At 42.7% G+C, this 19,869-nt stretch overlaps 1 protein-coding gene across 1 annotated transcript in view; it reads left to right on the top strand.

Moving 5' to 3' along the window:
• The first annotated feature begins 512 nt into the window (after nucleotides 1-512).
• Nucleotides 513-19,869, top strand: part of LOC124605585 (protein slit-like) — a 108,140-nt gene continuing 88,783 nt past the window's right edge. The window contains exon 1 of the mRNA XM_047137369.1: nucleotides 513-623. The gene's annotated coding sequence lies outside the window, so the exon portion shown is untranslated. The remainder of the gene's footprint in view (nucleotides 624-19,869) is intronic.

Below are 19,869 nucleotides of genomic sequence, written 5' to 3'. Positions count from 1 at the left end.
TAATAATTTGCATATCACAGCATCTTCTTCCTGTCGGTTAAATTTCGCGTCTGTAGCACGTCATCTTCGTGGTGTAGCAATTTTAATGGCCAGTAGTGTAGGTTGTCTGCCCGCAAGTAGCAGGAGGTGCCCTCCAGTGGCGCATTTGTGAAATACGCCACTGGCCCGTCTCACTCAGTGGTCCAGCTCTCCCAGAGTTTCCCTATTATTTCAGTACCTCTTATCTGTGAGTGTGTGCGGTGGCTGCCTATGGTACGTTTGTGGGGTGTCGATTCAGTTAGCTACGACCACGTTTCATTTAAGGAGGCTGATAAATGGGCCCTATCTTTAGAAGAAGGGGAGGGACGTTGGCACAGCGCTGTGACAAGTACGAAGTGTCGGATCGTGCTGGCGGACGCGGTGAGGCGATGGGGCCACAGCTCAGGGGTGGCGGTCACGTAGTCGCCATCAGCCATCAGCGCCAACGAGACCCAATTGGCGCAATGAGAGAGGGAGATCGCCGCGCCGGTTCGCCCCCACGCCCACACACTTCGCCTCACTCTGCGCCGAATCGCCGCCCGGGCCGCACACTCGCTCCGCCTGATCGACGCCTACACGAGAGGGAAAAATAAAAGGACAAACCGGTGAGTACCGCCGGGGCCCGGACACGGCTGCAGCTGGCGCCTCGGTATTAATTGCCGCTGAGCGGCGCCTTCAACTGCTTGTCGTGAGATGACTAGAGTAGCATCTGTCGCGAGATCTTCGTGCTGTCCTCAACTTAAGCCGGGTTCACACAGGCAACCAAAGGTATCGCCACTGCTAATGGCGAACTGCAGTTGCTTTGTGGTGTGAACTCCTAGTTTTCGGTGGCGTCATTTAAGAAGCGCAACTTTTGTCACGCCACAAATAGTTGAACTCGGCTCTACTTTGTTGCGCCATTTTGCCTTCTCCATAATCGAATAACGTCATTCGATTGCTACCTCGCGGCTGGATTCAAACCTTTCTAGTGCGTATTCGTTCGCAGATAGTGCTTTTGTTTGTGCGTTTGTTATTAACATGTCGAAAAAGTGGTCAACAGCGGCAATTATGAGATTCTTGGAGGTGTATCAAGAACGAGAATGCCTTCGGAACCACAAAAGCGAATCATATAAAGACAGAAATTTGAGAGATGCTGCATTAATTGAAATAGTAAACGGTATGCGTGAATATGTATCTGGAATTGATGTAGCTACGACAAAATTAAAAATTCGAAGAATTCGAAATGCTTACATGAATGAACATAAAAAAGTACTGAAATCACTTAAGAGTGGTGCGTCTACAGACGGTATTTATAAACCCAGCCTTGCTTGGTTTGAAGCTGCAGACCGGTTCTTAAAACGTTTAGTCGAGACAAGAGAGACGAGAAACACTTTGGTAAGTAATATTTTACATTTATTATGTTTCCAAAACATCTTATTTAGTAAGATGCACAGCCGTTTAATCAGCTGAGACAGGTGACGCCATTTTGCAAACTGCGCAATTACGAAGAATTTGTGGCGTGAACGGTAGCTCACAGCGCCACTCCAGAATGACTTCACTTGTGGCGATACTTTCGTTGCGTGTGTGAACCCGGCTTTACTCCAAATACTGTTCCTACCAGTCGCGTTTTGTGCGCCAACTCTAGCGCCACAGACCAGAAGTAACCATGGGTCAGTAGCATCAGGACGTCAGATGGTTAATTTGTCCAACATAGCTCACGTAAATAACAGTGATAAAAGTTTGGGTGGATGGTGGTCTGCAGTTACCATCTACTTGATAAATGACATTTTTTTCAGACATTTTAAGCTAGGTATACACGTGAGAGTTTTTCACGCTTATAGAGTTTGCGAGTAAAGGCGCGTTTCCATTGAGCACAGAACATGTTTTTGTCCGGAACATTGTGTGCAACTTGTTCCTTCAACATGTTGACAACATTGTTCGCATTCCCGTTTACACTAGCGGCCAACATTTCTACGTATTCGCATAGTCTGCTGCGGTGAACTGACAGGTTACTTTGTGTATTCACATCAAGAGATACGCTATGTCAAGTGAAGAGGAAGAATTAATGACATTTGGTGATGCATTAATAATACTTAACGAAAGGAACAGACGAAGTAAACGACGTAGTCGTCGTTGGTGGACCAAAACATACTATAGAAGACGTGGCAGGAATGACATGCTTTGTGAGCTGAATTTGGAAGACGGTTCTGGCTTTTGTAACTTCACTAGGATGTCACCGTCAGATTTTGAAATGCTGTTGAATATTATAGAACCAGTTGTTTCAAAGAAAGACACAAATTTCAGAAAAGCAATCCCTCTATACCGAAGACTTGCTGTTACTCTTCCTTTTCTGGCATCAGGAAATGGTTCAAATGGCTCTGAGCACTATGGGACTTAACATCTGTGGTCATCAGTCCCCTAGAACTTAGAACTACTTAAACCTAACTAACCTAAGGACATCACACACATCCAAGCCCGAGGCAGGATTCGAACCTGCGACCGTAGCAGTCGCGCGGTTCCGGACTGAGCGCCTGGCATCAGGAGACTCCTATCAAAGCCAGCCATATCTCAAATAGTTCCATCATCAATGAAACGTAGATATTTAAATCCAAACCACTTCGTTTCGTAAAGTGTGTCAGTACCACATCCAGAATTTTTAGTTCCCTCTATTTTTCTTTTCTCTCGTCGGTACTCAGATAAGAGACATTTAATTTTTTTGTCCATGTCACTGCACCAGCAGCAACTTTTTCCAATGAATGATGCCGGCCGGAGTGGCCGTGCGGTTCTAGGCGCTACAGTCTGGAACCGAGCGACCGCTACAGTCGCAGGTTCGAATCCTGCGTCGGGCATGGATGCGTGCGATGTCCTTAGGTTAGTTAGGTTTAATTAGTTCTAAGTTCTAGGCGATTGATGACGTCAGAAGTTAAGTCCCATAGTGCTGAGAGCCATTTCTTTGTAATGAATGATGTTTGATTTTAGTATTTTTGTAACCTGCGCAACGTACATCCCACAGGCACTCCTCTGCCTCATAGAGCGCTATCAACTGGAAAATTTTGTCTTGTGACCACTCCATTTCAAATAAAAATGAAGGGACATAAAATAAACGCACCACTACACTCCAGCAAAACAAACACCAAAACACTCACTCAGAGCAAACGAACACTAGCGCTGCGTAGCGGAATTTAGTGGAAGCAGTCCACGGACAATATTTCTTTTATCTCTACCGACACAGCCGTGGAAGGAGGAGGAGGGGGAGATTAGTGTTTAACGTCCCGCCGACAACGAGGTCATTAGAGACGGAGCGCAAGCTCGGGTGAGGGAAGGATGGGGAAGGAAATCGGTCGTGCCATTTCAAAGGAACCATCCCGGCATTTGCCTGAAGCGATTTAGGGAAATCATGGAAAACCTAAATCAGGATGGCCGGAGACGGGATTGAACCGTCGTCCTCCCGAATGCGAGTCCAGTGTGCTAACCACTGCGCCACCTCGCTCGGTGCAGCCGTGGAACACTGATTTTATGTTGCGAACATGTTGCCAACATGTTGCGAACATCGGTAGTCTATTACTAGCTACGAACAATGTTGCGAATAATGTAGTAAATAATGTTGCGAACTCAGTGTAAACGCGCCTTAATCGTGCAGTGTAGGCAGCAGAGACAGTCAGCTCGCCAACAGTGTCCGAGAATCCAGCAAGAACAGCCGCGTGGGGTAGCTGCTTGGTCTAGGGCTCTTGTCACGCGTCTACCCCCGTCGGAGGTTCGAGTCCTCCCTCGGGCGTGGGTATGTGTCGTCCTTAGAGTAAGTCAGTTTAAGTTAGATTAAGTAGTGTGTAAGCCTAGGGACCGGTGACCACAGCTATTTGGTCCCATAAGACCTTACCACAGATTTCCAGATTATTTATTTATTTATTTATTTATTTATTTTTCAGCAGCATCTCAGAGAGTCGCACTCTGCGAGTTCAGACTTCTCGTGTAGGTAGCCGCCTCCATCTCTCGATAGCTATTCGCCGTAGTTCTCAGACAAAGAAAAATAACTACACCGGCATTGTCGGGAGAGCAGAGAGTGCTGGGAGGGTACAGAATGTCCATACTGCGTCCCAGAATTGTGCCGTATTCCACATTTTGTACATTACCACTCCCTGGTAATATACTTTGCCGTACTCATGTTCACTTTAAATAAAAGCACCCACGAAAGGGCGTGTTTTGAGCCATAATATGTAGCTATGTCATGTTTCTGAGGGAAAAAATCGCCCGTTTTACCTCCTAAACGAGCAATGCCAGCAGTTAGCCTGTTCCGAAAGTTCCAGATTTAAATAATGTTACGCGGTAAGTATCATATAAACACTTCACAGACAACTACATAGAATTAACAAACGAAAATAAAAAAATTGTCGCTGAATATACTCGATCCCGCGTTATAATACGACAATGTGAAAGAGAGACTGGCGCACTACGCACTGTCACACATCGACTCTGTAACACGCTGCTCTAACAATGTGTACCGCCATTGCCGGGATACGCACTGTGAAGTGAATATCAGCGATGAAGAAAGAGGCCAAGAAGTGGACTCCGGGCGAAGTTTCGCATTTCATTAGTTTGTACGAGGACGGGCCAGCGTTATGGAATGTACAATTTCTCAGGTACAGGAACAGAGGTAAGAAACAAAGTTTGCTGGCCGAAATGGCTACAGTTTTTAACACCTCCACAGATGAAATTTACCAGAATATGAACACTTTAATGAATCAGGTATAAGAATTTTATTACTTAATCTAATTAACATACAGAAACAAGTGAAATTATCTTTGAAAGTAATCGTTTTGGAACTCGGAAAGCTGCCGTTTAACCTCAGGTGACACAGTTGTATCTACAATTTTATGTGACATGGTGTTTATTGATTATATTATTGTTCTAGGTGTTGAAAAACAGACCTTCAGGAACTGACGAGCGATTCCGTAAGTCAATACACGTAAAAACGTTCAAATAACTGTGTATGTCCAGAAATTCTTCATATGTCAAATATCCACCCTATTTGGCATTTGAACGTCTATGGGTATCAATATAAAATTGCTGTAATGTTATTTCGTTACAGTTGTTACTTCGCCAAATATTAATGAGAGTAAACGACTGATGCTATAAATATTAGTGTCACAAGCCGTTTGTCTTTAATAGTAATGGATTTACGCGTACTAGTTTCCAGACTGGCAATTTTGGGCCAGTTTATAAAAAGTATTTCTTACTTCTCCATCGCTAGCATTCTCGTGCAGTTCCGATATTGTTGTGAATTTTGTGTCACAAGCTCTGAAATGAGATTCTTGCGTGCTCTCAGCACAAAAAAGGTAGTTTATGTTTTTCTCTTGCCACTATAAGTATGAAAAGTGCAGCTGCACCCCGCTCTTCCATAGCAACCTATCCCTTCAAGCACGTAACTACGACAGAAAAATCTCGCGGAGAGTAGGCTCTCAGCTCTCACAGACATTCTCATCCTGCTGTGTATAAACACTTCTGACATCATCTCTTGGAAGACTCACAGGCAGCTCTCACAAAGATGTATCATACAGTAACTATAATCGAAAATTCGTCCCGAGTATAAACCGTTTTGCGAATACTATCTGAGAGTACCAAAGTGACTGAGAGCAAAATACTCCAACTATGATTGTCTAAGCTGCGTACAAATTACTTACTATTCGAACGGTTTTCTTACTAGCCTATCATCTGGATCCTTGTAAATGGGCACAAAATTGCCAAACAAGACACTATTATGCGTAAATCCGTTGTTTTTCAAGACAGACTGCTTGTGAGACTAACGTTTCTAGTATCGGATACGTTAATTCTCTTTGATATTTGGTAAGGTAACAATTACGATGAAACAATATTATGCCAGATTTGATCATGATACCCATACTCCTTCAAAAGCCAGTGCGGATATCTGATAAATAAAGTATTTCCGGACACATTTCCATTTCAACGTTAGGAACCGCTTGTAAACTCCTGAGCTCTGTTCTTCAACATTCAATATAATAATATAATCAATAAATACGTCATAAAATTATAAATACAGCTTTTTTACTTGAAGTTAAATGGCAATTTTTCGAGTTCCAAAACGGGTACTTCATTCGTTTCTCCATGTTAATTAATCTATGTTACAAAACTACTTTGCCCGATTCCTTAAATAGTGAATATTCTCACAAAGTTCTTCTGTGGAGCTGTTAAAAGCTACATCTACACCTAAATGGATACTCTGCAAACCACATTTAACTGCCTGGCAAAGAGTTCGTCGAACCACCTTTACAGTTCTCTATTATTCCAATCTCGTACAGCGCTTGGAAAAGACGAACACATATATCTTTCCGTAACTGCTCTGATTTCCCTTATTTTATCATGGTGATCGTATCTCCCTATGCAGGTCGGCGTCAACAAAATATTTTCGCGTTCCGAGGAGAAAGTGACTGGAATTTCGCGAGAAGATCCCTCCGCAACGAAAAACGCCTTTGTTTTAATGATTTCCATCCCAAATCCTGAATCATGTCAGTGACACTCTTCCCCCGTATTTTACGATAATACAAAACATGCTGCCCGTCTTTGAACTTTTTCGATGTACTCCGTCAAGCCTATCTGGTAAGAATCCCACATCGCACAGAAATATTATAAAAGAGGACGGAACAAACACTGGAAGCAGTTACTTCTGTAAAATATCTGGGAGTATGCGTACGGAACGATTTGAAGTGGAATGATCATATAAAATTAATTGTTGGTAAGGCGGGTACCAGGTTGAGAGTCATTGGGAGAGTCCTTAGAAAACGTAGTCCATCAACAAAGGAGGTGGCTTACAAAACATTCGTTCGACCTATACTTGAGTAATGCTCATCAGTGTGGGATCCGTACCAGATCGGGTTGACGGAGGAGATAGAGGAGATCCAAAGAAGAGCGGCGCGTTACTGAGATGTTTAGCAAACTCAAGTGGCAGACTCTGCAAGAGAGGCGCTCTGCATCGCGGTGTAGCTTGCTGTCCAGGTTTCGAGAGGGTGCGTTTCTGTATGAGGTATTGAATATATTGCTTCCCCCTACTTATACCTCCCGAGATCACGAATGTAAAATTAGAGAGATTCGAGCGCGCACGGACGCTTTCCGGCAGTCGTTCTTCCCGCGAACCATACGCGACTGGAACAGGAAAGGGAGGTAATGACAGTGCCACGTAAAGTGCCCTCCGCCACACACCGTTGGGTGGCTTGCGGAGTATAAATATAGATGTAGATGTAGATGTAGGACAAGCGTAGTGTAGGCAGTCGCCTTAGTAGATCTGTTACATTTTCTAAATGTTCTGCCAATAAAACGCAGTCTTTGGTTAGTCTTCTCCACAACATTTCCTATGTGTTCCTTCCAATTTAAGTTCTTCGTAATTCTAATTCCTCGGTATTTAGTTGAATTTATGGCCTTTAGATTTGACTGATTTATCGTGTAACCAAAGTTTAACATTCCTTTTAGCACTCATGTGGACGACCTCACACTTCCCGTTACTTAAGGTCAATTGCCAGTTGTCGCACCATACAGATATATTTTCTAAATCGTTTTGCAATTTGTTTTGATCTTCTGACGACTTTACTAGTCGATAAACGTCAGCTTCATCTGCAAACAAAGTAAGACGGCTGCTCAGATTCTCTCCCAAATCGTTTATAGAGATAAGGAGCAGCAAAGGGCCTGCAACACTACCTTGGGGAATGCCAGAAATCACTTCTGTTTTACTCGATGACTTTCCGTCAATTACTACGAACTGTGACCTCTCTGACAGGAAATCACGAGTTCCAGTCACATAACTGAGACGATATTCAATAAGCACGCTGTTGCTGTAGCCATTTCAGCCACCAAACATAGCTTGTTATCTCTGTGCCTGTAGTCCAGTAACAGTAAAATCCATGACGCTGGCCTTTCCTCGTAGAAACTAATTAAATGCGGAACTTCTCCCCGACTCCACTTCTTGGCCGCTTTCTTCATCACAAGTCGTCACCGACATTCGTGACATTCACTTCAAAATGCGTAGGGATGGCGACATTGGTCTCAACTGTCCCGACAAAGCTGGTACTCGTTTACAGAGCAGCTGCTTGCACTGTCTGTGTGTCGCAACAGATGATGCGTTATTCTTTCGTTCAATATAAGATCGAATCTTTTCGGCGACAATTTTTTTTTCGTTTGTTATTTGTATAATGTTTATGATGATTTTACTGGTTCTTTCTTAAGTTGCATTGTTGTATAGAACTTTCGAAATAGGCTAACTGCTCGTGCTGTTCGTTTAGGAAGTTAAACGGACGGGCAATTTCTTCGCTGAGAAAGATGCCACGGCCACAAATTATGGCTAAAAGCACGCAGTTTCGAAAGTACTTTTATTTACTGTTTGCGTGAGTGGGGCAAAATATATTATTTAGGTGTAGTAGCGTAAAACCTGTCAAATACGGCGCGAATCCTGGACGCAATATGGCCCCTCTGCACTCACATGGCATTCTCTTCTCTCCCGACGATGCTGGTATAGTTTTTCTTGTCTGAGAGCTATGGCGAGCAGCTCTAGAGAGATGGAGGTAGCTGTCTAGACGAGAGTTCTAAATTCGCAGAAAGCCACTATCTGTGGTCTTGCCCGCTCTATGACAGTGCGAGCGAGCCGACTCTCGGCGGTGTTTACACGGCATTTATCTACATCTACATATATACTCCGCTAGCCACCAAGCAGTGTGTGACGGAGGGCACAATTCGCGCAAAAGTCACATTTCCCCCCTCTGTTCCACTCGCGGATCGCGCGAGGGAAAAACGACTGTCTGAACGCCTCAGTACGAGCTCTAATTTCCCTTATCTTTGAATGGTGATAATTGCGCGATTTTGAAGTTGGTGGTAATAATACATGCTCTACATCCTCGGTGAAGATCGGATTTCGGAATTTAGTGAGCAGCCCCTTCCGTTTAGCGCCCCGTCTATCTGCAAGTGTGTCCCATTTCAAACTTTCTATGAGATTAGTAACGCTCTCACGATGGCTAAATGTACCAGTCACGAATCTTGCCGCTCTTCTTTGGACCTTCTCAATCTCTTGAATCAGACCCTACTGGTAAGGGTCCCATACAGACGAACAGTATTCTAAGACTGGACGAACTAACGTATTGTAAGCTATTTTCTTTGCTGAAGGACTTCATCGCCTCAGGATTCTACCAATAAACCGCAATCTAGAGTTTGCCTTACTCGTTACTTTTGTAATCTGATCATTCCATCTGAGATCATTTCGAACAGTCACACCCAGATACTTGACGGATGTTACCGCTTCCAAAGACTGGGCAATTACACTCCTGGAAATGGAAAAAAGAACACATTGACACCGGTGTGTCAGACCCACCATACTTGCTCTGGACACTGCGAGAGGGCTGTACAAGCAATGATCACACGCACGGCACAGCGGACACACCAGGAACCGCGGTGTTGGCCGTCGAATGGCGCTAGCTGCGCAGCATTTGTGCACCGCCGCCGTCAGTGTCAGCCAGTTTGCCGTGGCATACGGAGCTCCATCGCAGTCTTTAACACTGGTAGCATGCCGCGACAGCGTGGACGTGAACCGTATGTGCAGTTGACGGACTTTGAGCGAGGGCGTATAGTGGGCATGCGGGAGGCCGGGTGGACGTACCGCCGAATTGCTCAACACGTGGGGCGTGAGGTCTCCACAGTACATCGATGTTGTCGCCAGTGGTCGGCGGAAGGTGCACGTGCCCGTCGACCTGGGACCGGACCGCAGCGACGCACGGATGCACGCCAAGACCGTAGGATCCTACGCAGTGCCGTAGGGGACCGCACCGCCACTTCCCAGCAAATTAGGGACACTGTTGCTCCTGGGGTATCGGCGAGGACCATTCGCAACCCTCCCCATGAAGCTGGGCTACGGTCCCGCACACCGTTAGGCCGTCTTCCGCTCACGCCCCAACATCGTGCAGCCCGCCTCCAGTGGTGTCGCGACAGGCGTGAATGGAGGGACGAATGGAGACGTGTCGTCTTCAGCGATGAGAGTCGCTTCTGCCTTGGTGCCAATGATGGTCGTATGCGTGTTTGGCGCCGTGCAGGTGAGCGCCACAATCAGGATTGCATACGACCGAGGCACACAGGGCCAACACCCGGCATCATGGTGTGGAGAGCGATCTCCTACACTGGCCGTACACCACTGGTGATCGTCGAGGGGACACTGAATAGTGCACGGTACATCCAAACCGTCATCGAAGCCATCGTTCTACCATTCCTAGACCGGCAAGGGAACTTGCTGTTCCAACAGGACAATGCACGTCCGCATGTATCCCGTGCCACCCAACGTGCTCTAGAAGGTGTAAGTCAACTACCCTGGCCAGCAAGATCTCCGGATCTGTCCCCCATTGAGCATGTTTGGGACTGGATGAAGCGTCGTCTCATGCGGTCTGCACGTCCAGCACGAGCGCTGGTCCAACTGAGGCGCCAGGTGGAAATGGCATGGCAAGCCGTTCCACAGGACTACATCCAGCATCTCTACGATCGTCTCCATGGGAGAATAGCAGCCTGCATTGCTGCGAAAGGTGGATATACACTGTACTAGTGCCGACATTGTGCATGCTCTGTTGCCTGTGTCTATGTGCCTGTGGTTCTGTCAGTGTGATCATGTGATGTATCTGGCCCCAGGAATGTGTCAATAAAGTTTCCCCTTCCTGGGACAATGAATTCACGGTGTTCTTATTTCAATTTCCAGGAGTGTATTTTGTACTCGTACATTAATGGGGATTTTCGCCTTGTTATATGCAGTAGATTACACTTACTAATATTGAGAGGTAACTGCCAGTCACTACATCACGCATTTATTTTCTGCAAATCCTCATTGATTTGCTCACAACTTACGTGTGACACTACTTTCCTGTAGATTACAGCATCATCGGCAAATAGTCTAATGCCGCTGTTAATACCATCAACCAGATCGTTTCTGTAAATCGTAAAAAGCAGCGGACCTATTACGCTGCCCTGGGGCACACCTGAAGTTACGCTTGTTTCTGTTGAAGTCACCCCGTTCAGGACGACATACTGCTCCCTGTCTATTAGAAAACTTCCTATCCAACCGCATATGTCATCGGATAGACCGTAAGCGAGCACTTTTTGGAGCAAGCGACAGTGCGGAACTGAGTCGAACGCCTTTCGAAAGTCGATAAATATGGCATCATCCTGGGAGCCCGTATCTAGAGCCTGTTGCACAAAGAGGGCCAGCTGTGTCTCGCATGACCGCTGTTTCCTAAAACCGTGCTGGTTTCTGCAGATGAGCTTCTCAGAGTCCAGAAAGGTCATTATGTCTGAACACAAAGTGTGTTCCATGATTCTACAACAAATCGATATCGGTGAAATTGGCCGGTAATTATGTGCATCCGATTTTCTACCCTTTTTATAGATTCCTGTGAAATGGGCCTTCTTCCAGTCCCGCGGAACTTTCCCCTGTTCCAGTGATTTATTACTCGCAAAAGTTCTCTGAGAGTGCAAAACTCACACGTGTATGCCTGGCTTATACTCGTACTAATAATATCCAAGTGAGCATCACATGTACTGACTAGGAGCTGCCAGCGTGATGTTTGTCAAGAGGAAAACTTTAAAAATAACTTTAAATCAAAAGGGAAAAAAAACGACGCATCATGAAGGAGTTAACCGAATGGGCCGGAAATCTAGATGTGAAGTACATGTACAGACAAACGAATGATTCCAATTTCAGAAAAACTGGATGATTTATTCGAGAGAAACAGCTCCATAAATTGATCAAGTCAATAACGCGTAGGTCCACCTCTGGCCCTTGTGCAAGCAGTAATTCGTCTTCGCATTGGTTGACAGAGTTGTCTTGACGGATATCGTGTCATATTCTATCCAACTGGCGCGTTAGGTCGCCAGAATCCCGAGATGGTTAGAACGGTTTGCCCATAATGCTCTAAACGTTCTCAACTGGGGAAAGATCAGGAGGCCTTGTCTGACGAGACCTGGTTTGCCAAATACGAAGACAAACAGTAGAAACTTCTGCCGTGTGCGGGCATTATCTTGCTGAAATGTAAGCCGAGTAAGGGATGCCATGAAGGGCAACAAAATAGAGCGTAGAGTATCGTCGACGTACCGCTGTGCTGTAAAGGTGCCGCGGATGACAACCAAAGGGATCCTGCTATGAAGAAGTATGGTACCCCAGACCGCCACACCCGGATGTCGGGCAGTATGCTGGGCAACAATCATGTTGATATCCCACCGTTGTCCGGAGCGCCTCTAGACACATCTTCGGCCTGGAATCTCACGGAAAGGAGTAAAACTGTCTTCACTGATGAGTCCCGCTTCGAACTGAGTCCCGATGACGTGTCTGGAGACGGTCCGGACAGTGGTGGGATACCAACCAGACTGTCGCCCGCCATGTTGTTGTTGTTGTTGTTGTTGTTGTTGTTGTTGTGGTCTTCAGTCCTGAGACTGGTTTGATGCAGCTCTCCATGCTACCCTATCCTGAGCAAGCTTCTTCATCTCCCAGTACTTACTGCTACCTACATCCTTCTGAATCTGCTTAGTGTATTCATCTCTTGGCCTCCCTCTACGATTTTTACTCTCCACGCAATCAGGAGTGAAGGTCTGGGGTGCCATTTCTTTCCGCAGCAGGACCTCTTTGGTTGTCATCTGCGCTACCCTTACATCACAGCGGTACGTATAAGATATTCTACGCCCCGTTTTGTTGCCCTTCATTTCAATGTTATATAAAAACGTAATAATGAATAGTACTTAAATTCCGTTCCAATAAAGTGGAATTTATCAATTGAAGATATGAAGTCTATATATGAGTAGGCTACCATTTTATTTTTAGCACCTTTATTTTCACAAGTCCGTCTTGATCACATAGATTTATTTACACTTTATGACCGGTTTCGGCTTATCGCCGTTGCATATAGTATATCAGTATATGTTTTTATGACAGACGCTCGTTTAGCCAAGGGGGAAAATTTTTTAACTAAAGACAATGCATACCGCATTTTAATCTTTATATTGGCGGCACATGGCTATAAATATTTTATATTTCATGCATCACTAATACTTGTATAGATTTAATCTTAACTAATTGAACCTGGTCGCTTACATATTTATAATTACAACAGATCTAAAGATGACAATAAGCCGAAACCGATCATAAAGTGTAAAGAAATAAACGTGAGCAAGACGGTCTTGTGAAAATAAAAGTGCTAAAAAGTGGGATTTGTGTAATTACTGTTTATAAACGCTTGTCAGAGACTGAAAAATGTTAGGAAATGTGTGTTTGTTATATTAAGTTATTAATTAAAATTATGTTAGTGTAAACTGTATGAATTATACCTATGTTAATATTTTAAGTATTACTATAGAGACTATGATCCAACTCTGCTTGTCTAGTTTACGATACGTGCGCTGCAGGAAAGGCATTAAAACGTGGGACAAATCTTATAAAAATAATTTGGGCTGCGGAAATGGGACAGGATCCGGGAATACAATTTTAAATGGGAACAGTATTGTCTATACAATAGTAGTAAACTATTGTAAATACCTGTTCTTGTTTATTCTTTTTCGAAGACTCGCTCAATAATGTTTGAATATGCCACATCTAATCTTTTAACACTTTAAAAAATTAATCTGTTTCAGTTACTATAAATTATTTAAGTTTAATGCTGCATTTCGGTGCAATAATAGACATTTTGCTCGCTCTCCTCTCTAATGTTGGAATCGAACTGCTTCAACAAAAAATGGACACATATCATCTTCCCTTTCAGAATGAAAAACATTAGAAGGTAGGCAGAGACATACTTTTAATCGTTATCTGTGACTTTACATTATTTCACATTGAGGTTACTCATTGAATTACTATTGTAACATTTTATTGAAAATTTGCGACATAATTTCTGCCTATGACGGAAGGTAGAAAGCATACGAGATGTTACAGACTTTCTCACTTAAACTGTATGAAGAACCATAAAGCAAGGCAGGGCAGGAGTTGTTATACAGTACTGTTACGAGAGCCACATTTTAAGTTTTTGGCACTATTGAGATTTGATACTAGTATTCTTTTAGTGCCATTTGTCGTTAAAAAACTGCAGCTTAGAAAACGGGCAAATAGTTTCATTGAAGCGAGAATTTAAAGAAACAGTCTTCTAATGAAACTCAAATTTCACGGTAAGGTTTTCGTTGAACGATTTTTTACGATTTCCGTAAAGCCCCAACTCAACAACAATACCACGAATCGTTTCGTTCAATTTTGGTAATCAGTCACCTTTAGAAAAGACTGTTTATAATTAGTTTCCGCAGTTGCTTTTGGTCATGCTTCCGTCGACGGTGAATTTCGAGAAGATCAACCAGAACCTATTGCTGAGCCGAGAAACGTTGATGTTGTGCACGTTATTAAAAAGCGTAGCCGTGTGACCTACTGTTCGATAGACGCAATCTTAGTCATACATTCGATTCTGCGTGAATAATTACCTGTAGAAAAATATGTTTCCGATGAATTCAATACAAAAATATCCTCGCAGGTACTGGTGTAAGGAAATATTAAAAAAAAGTCGACTGAGGAAACGTGTAATCCGTATACTACGCACTAAGTGTGTTGCCACCCTTGCTGTTCATATTGTATACTAATGAGATTGCGGACAATATTAATAATGAGCTCAGATTTTTGCAGATCGTGCAGTTATCTGTAATGAAGTGCTCTCTGGAAAAAACTGCGTAAATATTCAGTCCGATCTCGATAAGGTTTTAGAGCGGAAAAAAAACAAAAAACCGGAAACTTACTTAAGTTAAGAAATGTAAAACTGTGCACTTCTCAAAACGAGAAACAGTAGTATCCTATTACTTTAATATCAAAGAGTCACTGTTAAAATCGTACAACCCATACAAACAGCTGGGTTTACAGTGTCACAGAGATACTGTGTGCACTGTAAATGTACATTACAGATTTTTGGACATCTATGGAAATGCCATTTCCAACTTTTTATATTGATTTCGAATTCAATCGGGCGACGCTGCGGGAATTAGATTAAGAAATGAGACGCTTAAAGTAGTAAATGAGGTTTGCTATTTGGGGAGCAAAATAACTGATGATGGTCGAAGTAGAGAGGATATAAAATGTAGACTGGCAATGGCAAGGAAAGCGTTTCTGAAGAAGAGAAATTTGGTAGCATCGAATATAGATTTAAGTGTCAAGAACTCGTTTCTGAAAGTATTTTGTATGGAGTGCAGCCATGTATGGAAGTGAAATGTGGACGATAAATGGATTAGACAAGAAGAGAATAGAAGTTTTCGAAATGTGGTACTACAGAAGAATGCTGAAGATTAGATGGGTAGATCACATAACTAATGAGGAGGTATTGAATGGAATTGGAGAGAAGAGAAATTTGTGGCACAACTTGATTAGAAGAGGGGATCGGTTGGTAGGGCATATTCTGAGGCATCAAGGGATAACCAATTTAGTATTGGAGGGCAGCGTGGAGGGTAAAAATCGTAGAGGGAGACGAAGGGATGAATACACTACACAGATTCAGAAGGAGGTAGGTTGCAGTAGGTACTGGGAGATGAAGAAGCTTGCACAGGATAGAGTAGCATGGAGAGCTGCATCAAACCAGTCTCAGGACTGAAGACCACAACAACAACATTTTGATTTGAAAATGGGCTTTGCCCCCAACTAGTCATCGTATGAAAAATAAAATATTTGCAACCTGAACTGGCTTTTCGTTCTATTGATTAACAGAAGCTGCTGACCCGAGCTACTTCAGCAAGCTTGAAGTTCATGCGATGGAATGATTACATAGGCTCAGTCGTGGATAAAACAGGAATCGTGAGGATAAGATCGGAATAATTACTGCGTGCACAGTGGCATTCAATCATTCTTCCCGCGCTCCATACGTGAATGGAACGGGTACAGTGGGACGGACCCTCTGCCATGCACCTCATGGTGGTTTGCAGAGTATTTATGTAGATGTAGAAGAGGGGACGAAATTTGAATGTATTCTAACGAGCCGGAAACTAACTAGCAATAACGGTTTGCGTCTTCCAAGATGACCCGGAACCAACAAAAGTCGTTTTTCGCGAAGCACTTCCAAGAAAATGGTAAATTGTTTTTTCGGTTGCTCTCGACATGTCCCAACTACTGTGGATGATCGAGAAACAGTTATTGCTGAATGTAACATACCAATTTCATCGCAACAAGTCATACATTAAATCAGGAAAAATAACGTAAAACAGTTCATTGCTCATATAATGTCACATATCACAAAATTTCAACACAAAGAACTTGATAGTTACATCGACCAATCTCGACAACAACTCGAACTGTAATGGCGCGTTTGGCGCCTAAAATTTCTGTAAGTATTACGTACATAGCTTCCAGGTCCTTCCAGAACAGAATATAGTTGAAATGAATTTTATTATGACTGTCTTGACTGAAACTACTTTTCAGCTATAATCTACATAATGTATTCTGGAAATAATTATCTATATAAAGATTTATGCTGATAATAATTAATACTGAAGGTTGCAAATTTCGACTATATGAAAACTATCAGTTTCCTGTTTCTGCATAATTGTCCACTGCAGTATCAATAGTAAAATTAGAAAAATGAAAGCAGAAGTTTTGTTCACAAGAAAAATAAAGCATAATATTAGTTGGACTGTTAATTGTTTTTGACTCATTTAAGTTAACAATTGTGATTATTAATTTTCATGGTTCAAGGTCGATGGTGCTAAGTGGATCAAAAAATAAAATTATATTATCAGAAAAATAGTGTTTGATGATCAAATATTTGCAAAATTAGCTTAAGATGTAGAATATATCATTTAATTTTAAAAGTGAACTCAATCCGAAATTTATAAGGAATCGAATATTTCAACTGAAGTACTGAAGTTCTGAGGAGGCAAGATTCATTACACTCCTCGCTATGCGAAATCCAGCTTTGAAAAATCTGATTGTTTGGCGGAGAATTCACTAGACTTATGACATGATGGCTTTCTTTTGCTCCCTTGTGTGAAACTTATTTGCTGGATTTATTCCAGTTTCTGTCTTCCAATAAGCTTTTTACCCTCCAGCGCCCCTTCAGATACCAAGGAACTTATTTCTTGATGTTTTGACACATGTCTTGTCATTCAGTCCTTTCTCCTTATCAGTGGTCCATGTGTCCCACTCCTCGGCAATACTGTGGAGAACCTCCTCATTACTGTCTTACCAGTGCACCTCATTTTCAGCATTGTTCTAAAGCTTCGATGCTGTTCTGTTCCCATTTTCCCACAGTCCATGATTTATGTCCTTACAATGCTATTTTCCAAGCACAGTACTCAGAAACTTCTTTCTCAAATTAAGGGCGCTGTCTGATATAGTACTTTTGGCCTGGAACGGCCCATTCGTGCTAGTCTACTTTTTATGCCATCCTTGCTTCGTCCGTTATGTGGTTCTTTTTTGATCCACAGACAGCAGAATTCTTTCACTTTCACTGCTTAATAGTCATCAGTTTTGATGTTCAGGTCATCGCTTATCTCATTTCTGCTACTCAGCATTCTTTCGTCTTTCTTCTGTTTACTCTTAATTCACAGAGTGTTCTCGTTAGACTATTCATTCCATTCAACAGGTCCTGCAATGTTTAATTCTTCTCGACTTTCACTGAGGATAGTCATACCATCAGCGATTCTTATCACTGGTATCCTTTCACAATGAATTTTAATATAGCTACTTAATCATCATTTTCTTTTTTACTTGCTTATTCGTTGTATACATTGAACACTAGGGGCGAAAGACTGCATCCATGTCTTAAATCCTTTCTTATCTGAGCACTTCGTCTTTGGTGTCCTATTCTTATTTTTCGCTTTTTATGGATTACACCGATTTTTCTCAGAACTTCGAATATCTGGCACTGTTGTACAGGGCCAAACACTTTTTCCAGGTCGACAGATCACATGAGCGTGTCTTGATTTTTCCTTAAGTCTTGCTTTATTATGAAGCACAACGTTAGAACTGCCTCTCATGTTCCATTACCTTTTCAAAACCAGTCATCTAACTTTCCTCAAATTTATTTTCCTGCCTTCTCTATGTTCTTCTTGTCACCAACTCGGGTGCAAGAGACGTTAAGCCGATTGTGCGTTAGTTCTCGCACTTATCTGGCCTTGCCATCTTCGGGATTGTATGAATGATGTTTTACCGAAAGTGTGATGGTTTATTTTCAGATTCATATACTGCACGAACCAACCTGAGTGCTCATTGAATTACCACTTGCGCAATAATTTTAGAAATTACGAAATAATGTTCCCTAACCCCTATGCCTTGTTGCCAGGCCCTTAAAAACTCTCCCCTATGTTGTTCTGACACGCCATCAGACAGCTCCTTCCCCACGTAGAATTTTCAGTGCAGTCTTTCCAACTGTCCTCTCTCTCCTCTGCGTTTAACAATGGATTTCCTCTTGCCGCATTTGGCTCAAACGACAATTTTCTTCTATATCTTCGCACTGTTATTGCACCTTTGGCTTTGTTGATCTTGCTATTTTGTTTATTCGTGAATGACTTACATTGCTGTATTCATGAACATTTTTGACTCCCTTTTTTCGCCGGTCAGTTGAATTATTTCTTCTATTCTTTCTTATTTTATGATTTCTTCTATTATTCGCACTTCCTTGAAACTTGCGCAGACAGGTGCGCAATACACTGCAGCATTCATTTTCAATAAGCTACCACAAGAATTCAAAAATCTTAGCACTAATCCACGCGCTTTCAAATCGAAACTGAAGACCTTCCTCATGGATAACTCCTGTTCTGTCGAGACGTTTCTGGAAAAATTATGCTGATTCCTATGTTATAATGTTGATTTGGTTTTCTTAAACGTATGGCTTTCCTCTGAGTTTATAAACGTTTTATTTTATCTGTTATTACTCTTATGCTGTAATTTCACGTACTGACACATTTCGTGGCCTTGGAGATTTGCTCCTCAATTTGGTCCTATGGAACTAGAAACGTAAAATGAAAATGAATAAAATTACGTAAGATTTCTTCCCAGTTTCTTTTATTGTACATATATTTGTCTGTGCAACTTCCGTCATTGTCCTTTTAAGAGATGCCATTCCTCTTCTACGTAACCTTACAAGATCGGAGCTAGTACGCTGTGTGCAACGAGTCGAAGCCACGACCCATCCTGAAGATGTCATCCACACAAGGAGGCGAAACGTTTGGTTTACCAGCTAGATCCATTCCGTCACAGAAAAGCAGGCTGGAAAATATTAACATCTGTACCAATTGTGGCATCGAAAGCTTATATTTTGGGATTTACACTATCCAGCAACTCGTAGAATACTTTTTGACTATGGGTTCTGTAGTTTCTAGGAACAGCCTTGGAGAAACTAAGACCTGTTTGAAATATACCGGGTGTCCATAAACTCCCTTTACAACTTCAAAATTTTATTACAACGGCAGTTGTTGAAATATTTTAACATTTCTTTTATTGTAATCACTGTTTACTAAAGTTTTTACATATACAAAAATTTTGTCAATAGATCAAGAACAGCCTTAATCGCATTTATTATCGTTATAATACCGCCAACCGGTTTCAACCAGACGTAGGGGTCATCCTCTGGGCGTTTACACCATTGGTCGACTGCATGTTATGTAGACAGGAGTGACACCACCAGCAGTCGACCAATGGTGTAAACGCCCAGAAGATGACCCCTACGTCGGGTTGAAATACTGAGAGAGTAAGTTCCGGGAGCAATCGGGAAACAAATGAACTCCTCTCGTATACGTGTCACGGAAGTACCACCACGAGAAAACTCGAGAAATTACAGCTAAATACGGATGTTTGCGGACAGTCATTCTTCCTACGAGCCATTCGCGAGTGGAACAGGTTGA

Source organism: Schistocerca americana, chromosome 3, assembly GCF_021461395.2.
Source record: "Schistocerca americana isolate TAMUIC-IGC-003095 chromosome 3, iqSchAmer2.1, whole genome shotgun sequence".
NCBI lineage: Eukaryota > Metazoa > Arthropoda > Insecta > Orthoptera > Acrididae > Schistocerca > Schistocerca americana.
Note: the sequence above shows the minus strand (reverse complement) of the source record. Positions and strands in the feature narration are given on the sequence as shown.